This window comes from Saccopteryx bilineata, chromosome 6, assembly GCF_036850765.1.
Source record: "Saccopteryx bilineata isolate mSacBil1 chromosome 6, mSacBil1_pri_phased_curated, whole genome shotgun sequence".
NCBI classification, from domain to species: domain Eukaryota; kingdom Metazoa; phylum Chordata; class Mammalia; order Chiroptera; family Emballonuridae; genus Saccopteryx; species Saccopteryx bilineata.
In genome coordinates this window covers 128015260-128031516 of record NC_089495.1, presented here as the reverse complement: position 1 = coordinate 128031516, position 16257 = coordinate 128015260, and positions in this window count along the sequence as shown.

Sequence of the window (16257 nt, the reverse complement as noted above, 5' to 3'; positions counted from 1 at the left end):
TGTAATTGTTGAAACTGTATGATTTTGCTGTTGTAATCTGTGTAATGTTCTAATTTCCTTGCACAGGAATGCTGGTGATGTAAATTGTGGGTAGTAAAGTGAGCATAGGAGTGGATTGTTGGGCAGATAAAATGTATTATGCTCACTGTTAAAGAGGCCGTTGCCCAGGTGATATTAATGTGTGTTGAGAATTGTTGTAGCCTGAGGCTTGGTTTTGGGATTAAGCCTGTCCCACCCTTTTTGGTGTGAGGTGGTACAATCCTATCATGCCTCATAGAAGTGATTTTGTATTAGAGACTTCCCCATTATGTATATTGGATTAAGGGTTTGGATTTCTACACTATAAAATGGGAACGGAGCGGGAGTTTGCGCTCTTGGTTCCTGAGGTTAGCATGAGAGAGCAGAGAGAATAGAGCCAGCAGCGGGAGGAGGCCACGTGGAGAAGGCCAGGAAAAGCAGCCAAGATGGCGGAGTACTGAGTGAGATGCCAGTTTGTACAGAGTTTGTATCTGGGATAAGGAAGGAAATGGGGAACTGAGGAGAATAAGGCTGTTGAGCTAGAAACCTTTGATTCTAGGAAACTCGGATAAATCAGTAGCTTTGTGAGCACTGAATGTGACTGGGTTTTGGAGCCCAGTGTGTATTTTTACTTGCCCGCCGGGTGCAAGCTAGATTAAAGACTATGGCCCACCAGTTTTTGGCTCCATGGTTTCTTTACCGACTGTCCGAATCCAATGCGAACCTGCATGGGCCGGGCTCCTCTGATAGTGGCCCTGGCCTTGGCTCCTGGCTTTACACCTGCTGATGACAAAATTGGAATATATCCTTGTCCCTAAATTAGTAATTTGATTGGATTTTTCCACTTAGGGCCAGCTAATATCCCAGTACAACACGAGAAGCTGAGGCCATTGGTTGATATAAAATGCCTCTCGGCTTCAGTAAGTCCAGAGGAGAAAATGTTCAAAAAATTAAGAGTAAAATAAGCCTTAGACAATTGCTCTTGTGGGGAGAGTCTCTTCTCACTCCCCTTTTTTGTTTTTTTTAAGATAGAATTTTAAGGTGTGGTGAGAATGTTCAATACAGGCCTGTGCTGTTGGATTATAAGGATACCTGTAACAGTAGTCACTCAAACCCAGAAATCCTTTAAGCCACTTTGTTTTTTTTTCTTTTCTTTTTTTTGTTTTTTCAGAGACAGAGTCAGAGAGAGGGATAGACAGGGACAGACAGACAGGAATGGAGAGAGATAAGAAGCATCAATCATCAGTTTTTTGTTGCGACACCTTAGTTGTTCATTGATTGATTTCTCATATGTACCTTTACCGCGGACCTTCAGCAGACCAAGTAACCCCTTGCTCGAGCGAGCAACCTTGGGTTCAAGCTGGTGAGATTTTAGCTCAAGCCAGACGAGCCCGCGCTCAAGGTGGTGACCTCAGGGTCCCGAACCTGGGTCCTCTGCATCCCAGTCCAACGCTCTATCCACTGGGCAACCGCTTGGTCAGGAAGCCACTTTGTTTTTGAAAGATGGGATTCCTCTGAGATTTTAGGGTTAATTGGTAGATATTCCACTAAAGGTAGAGAATCAAGGCTTGTCCTAGAGCATTATTTTATCTATGAATTTGATTAGAATGAAATCTGGAAATTTCAGTACTATTCAAATCAGCTTTTAGTATCTAAAACAATAGGTGGGACTCTTCATATATCCCTGGGGCATTACTGTGTAACTAAACTTGTAACCTTTCAAGATGAAAGCAAAGTGGTATTCCTGTCCTTTTATTTTACAGACATCCTCCAACAGGCATTACATGACTTTATTATCATTGAAAAATAATCCACAGGAATAGCTGGTAATAGATTATGTGGATTTGGAACCACAGGATGCTTGGAATAACTATCTTATTTATAGCTTTAAGGTTTTGTATAAATCTATTTTATTGGAAAGCTAGAATTACAAGGGCTTGTACATAGAATTATAAATGCCTGTAAAGCCAGTAGCCAGGGCCACCATCACAGCTGCCTGGCCCATGCAGGCTCGCATTAGATTCGGAGAGACGGTAATGGAACAATGGAGCCAAGAACTGGTGGGCCATTAGCTTTAATCCTAGCTTGCACCTGGCGGGCAAGTAAAAACACACACTGGGCTCCAAAACCCACTCATTCAGTGCTCACAAAGCCACTGACTTATCCAAATTTTCTAGAATCAAAGGTTTGTAGCTCACCAGCTTTATTCACCTCTGTTTCCATCTCCTTCTCTCTGCACAAACTCTGCACTAACTGGCTTCTCCTCCAGCACTCCACCATCTTGGCCACTTCGCCTGGCCTCCTCCATGTGGCCTTTCTCTGCTCTCCTACATCATGGGCTCCTCCTAGAACCATGATGGCGAACCTTTTTATAAAAAACCACCCACTTTTGGCCCTGGCCGGTTGGCTCAGCGGTAGAGCGTTGGCCTGGTGTGCGGAGGACCTGGGTTCGATTCCCGGCCAGGGCACACGGGAGAGGCGCCCATTTGCTTCTCCACCCCTCCGCTGCGCCTTCCTCTCTGTCTCTCTCTTCCCCTCACGCAGCTGGGGCTCCATTGGAGCAGGGATGGCCCGGGCGCTGGGGATGGCTCTGTGGCCTCTGCCTCGGGCGCTGGACTGGCTCTGGTCGCAACAGGGCGATGCCCAGGATGGGCAGAGCATCGCCCCCTGGTGGGCGGAGCGTCGCCCCATGGTGGGCGTGCCAGGTGGATCCCAGTCGGGCGCATGCGGGAGTCTGTCTCCCTGTTTCCAGCTTCGGAAAAATGCAAAAAAACACCACACAAAAAAAAAACACCCACTTTTGCCTGACCAGGTGGTGGCACAGTGGATAGAGCATTGGACTTGGATGCGGAGGACCCAGGTTCGAGACCCTTAGGTCACCAGCTTGAGCGCAGGCTCATCTGGCTTGAGCAAAAAAAGTAAAAGCTCACCAGCTTGGACTCAAGGTCGCTGGCAGGAGCAAGGGGATACTCAGTCTGCTGAAGGCCCACGGTCAAGGCACATATGAGAAAGCAGTCAATGAACAACTAAGGTGTCGCAACAAAAAACTGATGATTGATACTTCTCATCTCTCTCTGTTTCTGTCTGTCTGTCCCTATCTGTCCCTCTCTCTGACTTTTTCTGTCCCTGTAAAAGAAAACAAACCCACCCACTTTTGCAGTGCTGGTCAACCTGGTCCCTCCAGCCCACTAGTGGGCGTTCCAGCTTTCATGGTATGGGCCAATCACAGCACCGTTTGGTTGCTCCACTACCTCCCACTGGACCGCCCACTAGTGGACAAAAGGGATCAGGTTGACCAGCACTGCAAAAGTGGGCGGTTTTTATAAAAAAGTTCACCATCGCCCTGGCTGGTTGGCTCAGTGGTAGAGCATCAGCCTAGCGTGCAGGAGTCCCGGGTACCATTCCCGGCCAGGGCACACAGGAGAAACACCCATCTGCTTCTCCACCCTTCCCCCTCTCCTTCCTCTCTGTCTCTCTCTTCCCCTCCCGCAGCCAGGGCTCCATTGGAGCAAAGCTGGCCTGGGCACTGAAGATGGCTCTGTGGCCTCTGCCTCAGGCGCTAGAATGGCTCTGGATGCAACAGAGCAACGCCCCAGATGAGCAGAGCATTGCCCCCTGTTGGGCATGCCGGGTGGATCCCGGTCGGGCACCTGCAGGAGTCTGTCTGACTGCCTCCCTGTTTCCAACTTCAGAAAAATACAAATAAATAAATAAATAAATAAATAAAATAAAAAGGTTCGCCATCATGGTTCTAGAACATAATCACTCTTCTCCTGGAACAGCGTGATCTCTTTTCCTTCTAAAACCTTTTGGCGCAAAAGCCCTCCCCCAACACATTAACATAATCATGCCCATCCCAAGCAATCACCTGGCGACAGGCCTCCACGTGGGCAGCGCCATCTTTAACAAAGTGAGCATATGGCCTGACCAGGTGGTGGCGCAGTGGATGGAGCGTCGGACTGGGGTGCTGAGGACCCGGGTTCGAGACCCCGAGGTAGCCAGCTTGAGCATGGGCTCATCTGGTTTGAGCAAAAAGCTCACCAGCTTGGACCCAAGGTCTCTGGCTCGAGCAAGGGGTTACTCGGTCTGCTGAAGGCCCGCGGTGAAGGCCCATGTGAGAGGGCAATCAATGAACAACTAAGATGTCGCCATGTGCAACGAGAAACTAATGATTGATGCTTCTCAATCTCTCCATTCCTGTCTGTCCCTGTCTATCCCTCACTCCGACTCTCTCTCTGTCTCTGTAAAAAAAAACACAAAAACAAAAAAAAACACAAAGTGAGCATAATATATTTTATCTGCCCAACATGGGAAAACACTTTCCTTTCCATTCAGGGCTCCCAAAGCCACTGACTTATCCGAGTTTCCTAGAATCAAAGGTTTCTAGCTCACCAGGTGCCTTATTCACCTCTGTTCCCCATTTCCTCTCTGCACAAACTCTGTATAAACTGGCTTCTCCTTCAGTATTCTGCCATCTTGGCTGCTTCTCCTGGCTTCCTCCACTTGGCCTCTCTCTGCTCTCCTTTATAGTGTATAAATCAAAACCTTTAATCCAATGTATAAACAAGGAAGTTTCTGATACAAAGTCACTTATATGAGGTATAATGGGATTCCTCATGAGAGTGCATCACCGCACATCATGCAACAGTCAAAGGTTTTGAGAAAAGCTTAGTTTTAAAACTAAGCCTTGCCTGACCTGTGGTGGCGCAGTGGATATAGTGTCGACCTGGAAATGCTGAGGTCGCCGGTTCGAAACCCTGGGTTTGCCTGGTCAAGGCACATATGGGAGTTGATGCTTCCAGCTCCTCCCCCCTGTCTCTCTCTCCTCTCTCTGTCTCTCTCTCTCCCTCTCTCTCCTCTCTAAAAATGAATAAATAAAATAAAAAAAAATAAAAAATTCAATAAAGAAAAAAGAAAACCAGTTAAAACTAAGCCTTAGGCTATAACAACTCTGCCTACTTACAGCCTGTCCCCCACACCCAATGCAAACTATAAGTGAGCTAACATATATATCATATTTACAAACTTATTTGACCAACAATGTCTTTTTAAGTAATCTAGTATAATGGTCTTTTTTTTTTTTTTTTTTTGTATTTTTCTGAAGTTGGAAACCGGGAGGCAGTCAGACTCCTGCATGCACCCGACCGGGATCCACCCGGCATGCCCAACAGGGGGCGATGCTCTGCCCATCTGGGGCGTTGCTCTGTTGCAACCAGAGCCATTCCAGCACCTGAGGCAGAGGCCATGGAGCCATCCTCAGCAGCAGGGCCAACTTTGCTCCAATGGAGCCTTGGCTGCGGGAGGGGAACAGAGAGACAAAGAGGAAGGAGAGGGGGAGGGTGGAGAAGCAGATGGGCGCTTCTCCTGTGTGCCCTGGCCAGGAATCAAACCCGGGACTCCTGCACGCCAGGCCTATGCTCTACCACTGAGCCAACCGGCCAGGGCCTAGTATAATGGTCTTAATTTCAGCTACTCATGCATCAATTTTTTTTTTTTTACAGAAACAGAGTCAGAGAGAGGGATAGACAGGGACAGACAGACAGGAACAGAGAGAAATGAGAAGCATCACTTATCAGTTTTTTGTTGTGACACCTTAGTTGTTCATTGATTACTTTCTCATATGTGTTTGACCGTGGGCTTTCAGCAGACTGAGTAACCCCTTGCTCAAGCCAGCGACTTTGGGTCCAAGCCGGTGAGCTTTGCTCAAATCAGATGAGCCCGTGCTCAAGCTGGTGACCTTGGGGTCTTGAGCCTGGGTTCTTTGCATCCCAGTCCGACGCTGTATCTACTGTGCCACTGCCTGGTCAGGCTCATGCATCAGATCTTAAAGAATATTGGAGAGCATTGGCCCAGTGTGTGGAAGTTCTGGGTTCGATTCCCAGCCAGGGTACACAGGAGAAGCGCCCATCTGCTTCTCCACCCTTCCCCCTCTCATTCCTCTCTATTTTTCTCTTCTCCTCCCGCAGCCAAGGCTCCATTGGAGCAAAGTTGGCCTGCGCACTGAGGATGGCTCCATGGCCTCTGCCTCAAGCACTAGAATGGCTCTGGTTGCAGTGGAGCAATGCCCCCTGGTGGGCATGCCTAGTGGATCCTGGTCAGGCCCATGCGGAGTCTGTCTGTCTCCCTGCACTTCTAACTTTGGAAAATTACAAAAATAAAAATAAATAAAAAAGGATATTGGTGAATCTTGACAATATCTGTACTGAGAAAGGCCGAAAATTGTATTGGAAAAAAATTTTAGTCTCAGGATTATTTTCCTTTTATGGAATTTTTTTTTTTTTTTTTTTTTTTTTTTTTTTTTTTTTTACAGAGGCAGAGAGAGAGTCAGAGAGAGGGACAGATAAGGACAGACAAGCAGGAACGGAGAGAGATGAGAAGCATCAATCATCAGTTTTTCATTGCGACACCTTAGTTTTTCTTTTCTTTCTTTTTTTTTTTTAGTTTTTCATTGTGCATTGGGACACCTTAGTTGTTCATTGATTGCTTTCTCATATGTGCCTTGACCACGGGCCTTCAGCAAACAGAGTAACCCCTTGCTGGAGCCAGCGACCTTGGGTTCAAGCTGGTAGGATTTTTGCTCAAACCAGATGAGCCCACGCTCAAGCTGGCGACCTCAGGGTCTCGAACCTGGGTCTTCCGCATCCCAGTCCGACTTTCTATCCACTGCACCACTGCCCGGTCAGGCACCTTAGTTGTTCATTGATTGCTTTCTCATATGTGCCTTGACCGTGGGCCTTCAGCAGACCGAGTAACCCCTTGCTCACGCCAGCAATTTTGGGTGCAAGCTGGTGAGCTTTTTTTTTTTTTTTTACATTTTATTTATTCATTTTTTTAGAGAGAGGAAAGAGATAGAACAGAGGGAGGAGCAGGAAGCATCAACTCCCCTACGTGCCTTGACTAGGCAAGCCTGGGGTTTAGAACCGGCGACCTCAGCATTCCAGGTCAACGCTTTTACCCACTGCGCCACCACAGGTCTGGCTGTTGAGCTTTTTGCTTAAACCAGATGAGGCCTGACCTGTGGTGGCGCAGTGGATAAAGCGTCGACCTGGAAATGCTGAGGTCGCTGGTTCAAAACCCTGGGCTTGCCTGGTCAAGGCACATATGGGAGTTGATGCTTCCAGCTCCTCCCCCTGTCTCTCTCTCCTCTCTCTCTCTGTCTCTCTTTCTCTCTCCTCTCTAAAATGAATAAATAAAAAAAAAAATAAAAAAAAAAAATAAATAAAAACCAGATGAGCCCGTGCTCAAGCTGGCGACCTCGGGGTCTCGAACCTGAGTCCTCCACATCCCAGTCCGACGCTCTATCCACTGCGCCACCGCCTGGTCAGGCATTCATCAATTTTTTTGTTGTGACACCTTAGTTGTTCATTGATTGCTTTCTCATTTGTGCCTTGCCCATGGCCTTCAGCAGACCGAGTAACCCCTCGTTCAAGCCAGCGACCTTGGGTCCAAGCTGGTGAGCTTTGCTCAAACCAGATGAGCCGCCTGACCTGTGGTGGCACAGTGGATAAAGCATCGACCTGGAAATGCTGAGGTCGCCGGTTCGAAACCCTGGGCTTGCCTGGTCAAGGCACATATGGGAGTTGATGCTTCTGGCACCTCCCCCCCTTCTCTCTGTCTTTCTCTCCTCTCTCTAGGTCTCTTTCTCTCCTCTCTAAAAATGAATAAATAAAAAAATGAAAAAAAAACCCCCACAAAAATACCAGATGAGCCCACGCTCAAACTGGCAACCTCAGGGTCTCGAACCTGGGTCCTCCGCATCCCAGTCTAACACTATCCACTGCGCTACCTCCTGGTCAGGCTTTTTTATGGGATTTTAGTAGATCTTTTTTTTTTTTTTTAAATTTAATTTTTAATTTTTTATTTATTTATTCATTTTTTAGAGAGGAGAGGGAGAGACAGAGAGAGAGAGAGAGAGAGAGGAGAGACAGAGAGAGAGAGAAGGGGGGGAGGAGCTGGAAGCATCAACTCCCATATGTGCCTTGACCAGGCAAGCCCAGGGTTTTGAACTGGCGACCTCAGCATTTCCAGGTCGACGCTTTATCCACTGCGCCACCACAGGTCAGGCTTTTATGGGATTTTAAAAAGATTTTATTTTATTTTTTATTTTTTTTATTTTTTTTTATTATTATTATTTTTTAATTTATTTATTTATTCATTTTAGAGAGGAGAGGGAGAGATAGAGAGAGAGAGGAGAGACAGAGAGAGAGAAGGAGGGGAGGAGCTGGAAGCATCAACTCCCATATGTGCCTTGACCAGGCAAGCCCAGGGTTTCGAACCGGCGACCTCAGCATTTCCAGGTCGACGCTTTATCCACTGCGCCACCACAGGTCAGGCTTATTTTATTTTTTGACAGAGAGAGAGAGTCAGAGAGAGGGATAGATAGGGACAGACAGACAGGAATGGAGAGAGATGAGAAGCAGCAATCATCGGTTTTTTGTTGCAACACCTTAGTTGTTCATCGATTGCTTTCTTTTTTTTTTTTTTTTTTTTTTTTTTGATATTTTATTTATTAATTTTTAGAGAGAGAGGAGAGAGAGAGAGAGAAGGGGAGGGAGGAGCAGGAAGCATCAACTCCCATATGTGCCTTGACCGGGCAAGCCCAAGGTTTCGAACCGGCAACCTCAGTGTTCCAGGTCGACGCTTTATCCCACTGCGCCACCACAGGTCAGGCCGATTGCTTTCTTATATGTGCCTTGACCACGGGCCTTCAGCAGACTGAGTAACCCCTTGCTCGAGCCAGCGACCTTGGGTCCAAGCTGGTGAGCTTTGCTCAAACCAGATGAGCCTGCACTCAAGCTGGCAACCTCGGGATCTTGAACCTGGGTCTTCCGCATCCCTGTTTGACGCTCAGAAATGTCTTTAAAATGATTATTTTCCCAATAAGTGCAGTATTTGATTTACTTTTAAATATATTTTACATTTCTGTTTTGTTTTGTTTTTTTCTTTTTCTTTCTGAAGCTGGAAACGGGGAGAGACAGTCAGACAGACTCCTGCATGCGCCCGACCGGGATCCACCCGGCACGCCCACCAGGGGTGATGCTCTTCCCACCAGGGGGCAATGCTCTGCCCCTCCAGGGCATCGCTCTGCTGCGACCAGAGCCATTCTAGCGCCTGGGGCAGAGGCCAAGGAGCCATCCCCAGCACCCGGGCCATCGTTGCTCCAATGGAGCCTTGGCTATGGGAGGGGAAGAGAGAGTCAGAGAGGAAGGAGGGGAGCGGGGGTGGAGAAGCAAATGGGCGCTTCTCTTATGTGCTCTGGCCGGGAATTGAACCCGGGTCCCCCGAACGCCAGGCCGACACTCTACCGCTGAGCCAACTGGCCAGGGCCAATATATTTTACATTTCTGGAAGATATGTGGGCAATCATTGGTTGATTATATATTACTACTATTTGTACATAAGCTTTACTCTGAAGTAGGATTCAACTTAGTTGGGTAGGGTTAAGAACAGATAAACTAGCCCCCAGTAATTATAAGGGTCTTAGCAATTTCCCTTTGTAATGGTAATTTCAATTTTTTCTAAATTGTTAGTAAGATGAAAGGGAAATGTCTTTTTTTTAGTCCTTGGTACAATTATAAGCTTAATACATATATATATATATTTTAAATCCCATTTCAGCTTCCTATAATTTTAAGGTGACCTGGCTTTTTACAATAAAAAATCTCCTACTTGGTAACCAGACGGTGGCGCAGTGGATAGAGTGTCGGACTGGGATGCAGAGGACCCAGGTTCGAGACCCCGAAGTCGCCAGCTTGAGTGCAGGCTCATCTGGTTTGAGCAGAAGCTCACCAGCTTGGACCCAAGGTCGCTGGCTTAAGCAAGGGGTTACTCGGTCTGCTGAAGGCCCGCGGTCAAGGCACATATGAAAAAGCAATCAATGAACAACTAAGGTGTCACAACGAAAAACTGGTGATTGATGCTTCTCATCTCTCTCCGTTCCTGTCTATCTATCCCTGTCTGTCCCTCTCTCTGACTCTCTCTGTCCCTGTAAAAAAATAAAAAGAAAAAAAAAATCTCCTACTTGGGTGCTCTACAATCTGAGCCATATGTCCAAGCTTCCCACAGTTAAAACAGGATGACTCACTCATCATTGCTGCAAAAGTTTGAGCTAAGTCAATTCTGTTGTTTGGCTCCTAGAAACCAGTAAATATATTATTTGGAATAGGTCAGAATAGCCAGGATTGAATGTTCCAATAGTTAAAATTTAAATTTATTTGTGAACCCATCAGGGTCCTAGATAAAATCGGAGAAATCTGTTATTTAGGTAAATTCTGTTTTAAGGAACATACATAATTATTGGTTCCTTTTTAACTGAAACCAGCTTTTTTTAAATGAAGTTGTAAGAATTCCTGGATTATTCTTATCTGAATTCCTATTTTATTTTCCCCTAAGTCTAAGTAGGGTGGTGTGGTAGTAGAGGAGGCAAAGATAGAAGAGAAAAGAAGAAGGGAGGGTGAGTCCAAACAAGAAAACTTAGACAGCAGATAGTGGAGAAGCTGTAGAAGAGGAATGCAAGGTTATCATTCAGGAACTTTAAAGGCCTTTATTACTTCAGAAACAGTCTCTAAAATATTTTTTTCCAAAGAATTTCTGTGCTTCTTGCAGAAGCTTCTATTTCAAATCAATGTCTGTTTTAAGTTAACTTAATATTAACTTTAGAGCTGGTATTTTCTAATGAAGCATGCAAAAAGAAATCACTGGCCCTGGCCAGTTGGCTCAGTGGTAGAGTGTCAGCCTGGCGTGCAGGAGTCCCGGGTTCGATTCCTGGCCAGGGCACACAGGAGAAGCGCCCATCTGCTTCTCCACCCCTCCCCCTCTCCTTCCTCTTTGTCTCTCTCTTCCCCTCCCACAGCCAAGGCTCCACTGGAACAAAGTTGGCCTGGGCGCTGAGGATGGCTCTGTGGCCACTGCCTCAGGCGCTAGAATGTCTCTGGTTGCAGCAGAGCAACACCCCAGATGGGCAGAGCATCGCCCCCTGGTGGGCATTCCGGGTGGATCCCGGTCGGGTGCATGTGGGAGTCTGTCTGACTGCCTCCCCGTTTCCAGCTTCGGAAAGAAAGGAAGGGAGGTAGGGAGGGAGGGAGGGAGGAAGGAAGGAAGGAAAGAGGGAGGGAGGGAGGGAGGGAGGGAAAGAGAAAGAAAGAAAGAAAGAAAGAAAGAAAGAAAGAAAGAAAGAAAGAAAGAAAGAGAGAGAGAGAGAGAGAAAGAAAGAAAGAAAGAAAGAAAGAAAGAAAGAAAGAAAGAAAGAAAGAAAGAAAAAGAAAGAAAGAAAAAGAAAAATAAATAAATAAATCACTTAGGCGGGATCACAAGGTCCCCACTTTTGGCCACTTCAAGCTGAAAATTTTTCACCTCAGTAGATAGTTGCAAGTTAATCTGCAGGATTATTAATGGGGGGCTGGTGTCCTTGGGGCTTGTCAGCCTTATAGGTACTATTTCCTATGTTAATTTTAGTATTCTTTGTATATCTGTAGAGCCTGACAAATTTCTAGGGATATTGTGTAGTGGGTTCAAGTGTGCTGCTAGTGGGTTGAGCTCCAAGGGGATTTCACCTCCCAAGTCATCTCAAACCCTCTTATCATATCTAGGTTTCTCTCCCTGGCTGCCTAATACAACTGTGAGGGCTCCGAGCCCTAGGTAACCAGTCTTTATATGTGTATCCTCAGCCTGACCTATGGTGGCGCAGTGGATAAAGCATCGACCTGGAAATGCTGAGGTTGCCGGTTCAAACCCTGGGCTTGCCTGGTCAAGGCACATATGGGAGCTCCTCCCCCCTTCTCTCTCTCTGTCTCTCCTGTCTCTCTGTCTCTCCCTCTCCTCTCTAAAAAAAAAAAGAATAAATATATGTGCATCCTCAGACGAGTCAATTTTTTTTTTTTTTTTTTTTACAGGGACAGAGAGAAAGAGTCAAAGAGAGGGATAGCTAGGGACAGACAGGAACGGAGAGAGATGAGAAGCATCAATCATCAGTTTTTCATGGCGACACCTTAGTTGTTCATTGATTGTTTTCTCATATGTGCCATGACCATGGGCCTTCAGCAGACCGAGTAACCCCTTGCTTGAGCCAGTGACCTTGCGTCCAGCTGGTGAGCTTTTTGCTTAAGCCAGAAGAGCACGCGCTCAAGCTGGCGACCTCGGGGTCTCGAACCTGGGTTCTTCCGCATCCTAGTCCGACGCTCTATCTACTGCGTCACTGCCTGGTCAGGCCAAGTCAATTTTTAAATTACAGTTGAATTTGAAAGTCCCTATGGGGCTGCCTACATGTCATGAGGGATGCCCTCTCGACACCTGCACAGAGATTCTTAGTCACCTAAGAATACCCAGGATTCGGTCTGGAGGCAGGAAGTGACCCTTATCTTCAGAGCTGAACAGGTTCAGGCTCTCATTTATCCAGCAAAGGTTTTCTTTGTTCAGACTCACAGTTAAGTAATTCCAATTGAAAAAGGCCAAAATTTAAAACTAGCCATTCATTATTCATCCCTCTGTTTTACAGACAATTTTACACAAACGACAATTACAGTACAGAGACATGAGCATAAATAAATCTGATTAATCCTAATAGCGGAGTTGTTACTTGCCCCCAACTTTGAAGACAAAGAACACAGCATGGCAAGACCTCCCTCACAGAAACCAAGAAACAAATTTTGGATTTTGTTCTATTTATATTTATATATATATATATATATATATATATATATATTTTTTTTTTTTTTTTTTTTTTTTTTTTTTTTCATTTTTCTGAAGCTGGAAACGGAGAGACAGTCAGACAGACTCCCGCATGCGCCCGACCGGGATCCACCCGGCACGCCCACCATGGGGCGACGCTCTGCCCACCAGGGGGCGATGCTCTGCCCATCCTGGGCATCGCCATGTTGCGACCAGAGCCACTCTAGTGCCTGAGGCAGAGGCCACAGAGCCATCCCCAGCGCCCGGGCCATCTTTGCTCCAATGGAGCCTTGGCTGCGGGAGGGGAAGAGAGAGACAGAGAGGAAAGCGCAGCGGAGGGGTGGAGAAGCAAATGTGCGCTTCTCCTGTGTGCCCTGGCCGGGAATCGAACCCGGGTCCTCCGCACGCTAGGCCGACGCTCTACCGCTGAGCCAACCGGCCAGGGCTCTATTTATATTTAAATGAGCACTCCTTACATATATTAATTTTAAAGCAACAATGCAGGAATGAAATTATAATATTTTATTTAGTTCAATATTAGAACCGACATTTCCAATTTTTGCATGCAAGAAATTAATTCAGGCCTGAAAAAGTCATATTTTGGCTATTTTCAGTTGATATCACTTTATAGATTTATAAGCATAGGTCGAGCAATTAGAATTCACCGTAGGGCTATCCTTAGGAATGGAAAGGGTGTTACCCATTCTCTTAGAATATCAGACAAAAACTAAACAGAAACCAGAATCAGACAAACCAAAGAGGAACCTGGGATTTCATTGCACAACCAGACCAGAAAGCTGCCTGCCCAATCTCAGGGTGTTTTGTGACAGGAGTGCTGGAGGATGAGACTAGCAGAACCTCCCCAAATAAATTACACTTGGCAGCTGCTTGGGAAATACTGTAGTTATATCCTCCAGGGTCCCTTAGTCTGGGACTTAATTTCAAGGCAAAGAATAGGGAAGAAACAAAATGATAGTTCAGACGATTATAGCTAAAACATTAAAGAAAATCAGAAAAATTCAGGATTGTACAATAACGGAGAGCTGTAGCTTTAATAGTATCTGGGTCTCCTAACATTAATCCTTCTCTCTCTCTTTTTTTTTTTACATTAATCCTTCTCAGAGACAATTTTCCATTAAGGAAGGTGTATGACTCTTTCCAGGTCCTGGGGGGAGGAGGTGGAGGGTAGAGGGGAGCCAAAGGCTCCTCAGGAGGCAAGGGAGGAGGAAGAGGTATTTTGTTCTTGTTATCGGTCTCCTCAAATCTCATTGTTGCTGTAACTGACGGTTCAGGTTTTACTTTCTGCCATAAGACAAGGAACAGAAACCCTTAATCCTCATTCAAACCATTTTTTCAAAACTTACTTGCTTGCTCTCTGTAAAGCCAGTAGCCACAGCCACTGTCACAGCCGCCTGGCCCATGCAGGTTCGCTTGATTCGGACAGACCATAATGAAACAACAGAGCCAAGAACTGGTGGGCCATTACCTTTAATCCTAGCTTGCACCCAGCAGGTGAGAAATATACACAGTGGGAAAACAATTCCCTTTCCATTCAGGGCTCTCAAAGCCATGGACTCATCCGAGTATTTCTAGAATCAAAGGTTTCTACCTCACCAGCCTTATTCACCTCTGTTCCTCATCTCCTTCTCTGCACAAACTGCACAAACTGGCTTCTTCTTCAGCACTCCGCCATCTTGGCTGCTTCTCCTAAGCAATGCTAATTTCAGGAACCAAGAGAGAAAACCCCTGGTCTGTTTCATTTTTTTTTTTTTTTTTTTTGTGGCAGAGACAGAGTCAGAGGGAGGAACAGATGGGGACAGACAGACAAAAATGGAGAGAGATGAGAAACATTAATTCTTTGTTGCAGTTCCTTAGTTCATTGATTGATTTCTCATATGTGCCTTGACGGAGGGGCTACAGCAGACCTAGTGACCCCTTGCTCGAGCCAGTGACCTTGGGTCCAAGCTGGTGAGCCTTGCTCAAACCCAATGAGCCCGCGCTCAAGCTGGCGACCTCGAGGTCTTGAACGTGGGTCCTCCACATACCAGTCCAACGCTCTATCCACTGTGCCACTGCCTGGTCAGGCCTGTCTTATTTTTATAGTGTAGAAATCAAGACCTTTAAGTCAATATCCAAATAAGGAAGTCTCTGACACAAAGTCACTTATCTGAGGCATAAATGGGATTCCTCATGAGAGTGCACCACCCACATCATGCAACAGTCAAGGGTGTGGGGAAAAGCTTAGTTTTTTTAAAAAAGATCATAGTATTAAAAGGGCGGGAAAGGCCTGAGCAGGCGGTGGCACAGTGGATAGAGTGTCAGACTAGGATGTGGAGGACCCAGGTTCGAGACCCTGAGGTCGTCAGCTTGAGCATGGGCTCATCTGGTTTGAGCAAAAGCTCACCAGCTTGGACCCAAGGTTGCTGGCTTGAGCAAAGGGTTACTCCGTCTGCTGGAGACCCATGGTCAAGGCACATATGAAAAAGCAATCAATGAACAACTAAGGTGTCCCAATGCACAATGAAAAACTAATGATTGATGCTTCTCATCTCTCTCCATTCCTGTCTGTCTGTCCCTGTCTATCCCTCTCTCTGACTCTCTCTCTGTCTCTGTTAGATAAATATATATATATATATATATATGGAAAGGCTTAGCCTGAGGCTATAATGACTTTGCCGGTTTACAGCCTGTCTCCCACACTTAATGCAAACTATAAGCGAGCAAATATATATATCATATTAACAAACTTATTTGATTGACACTCATAATTCTCAATCTCAGGTCCCTCATTGGGGAACCGTGGGCAGTGGTCTTGTACAGCAGCATGTGTTGTAAAGTACCGTACCTTAATCCACGGGTTACATAGAGACAGCAAGTCCAAATGAATTTTTGAGGAGTTTATTAATTAGCCAGCTAGCTACACGGGGCACAATCCCAAATCATGTAGAAAGTCCCTACAGTTCTGTGGCTGATTTTATAGACCAAATCACATTCTGATTGGGGTGGGTAAGGAGGGGCTCGTGATTCTTTTGTCTAGAGGTATATATGACTCTCATGACTTTAGGGTGAGTACGAGTATAGGAATTCTTGATGAAGGTACATAAACATTGGTTTCTAAGGTTTTTAGATAAATTCTATCTTCTTTGCTCTGTGTGTCAAGTGGCCCCACACAACCTTTCAGAGAATTCGAGGAATTAGCTGAACTATGACTAGGTGACCCAGTTGTCCTTGTAAGCCAGGAAACTCCTACATTCTTTTCTTTCCTTTCTCCACAGAAAGGAGTGGGTAAGAAGCCTGACTGTTCCTCTTTAAAATGGCGTTCCTAGGCCCTGGCTGGTTGGCTCAGTGGTAGAGCATCAGCCTGGCGTGCAGGAGTCCCAGGTTCGATTCCCGGCCAGGGCACACAGGAGAAGCACCCATCTGCTTCTCCACCCCTCCCCCTCTCCTTCCTCTCTGTCTCTCTCTTCCCCTCCCGCAGCCAAGGCTCCATTGGAGCAAAGTTGGCCTGGGCGCTGAGGATGGCTCCATGGCCTCTGCCTCAGGCGCTAGAATGGCTCTGGTTGCAACAGAGCA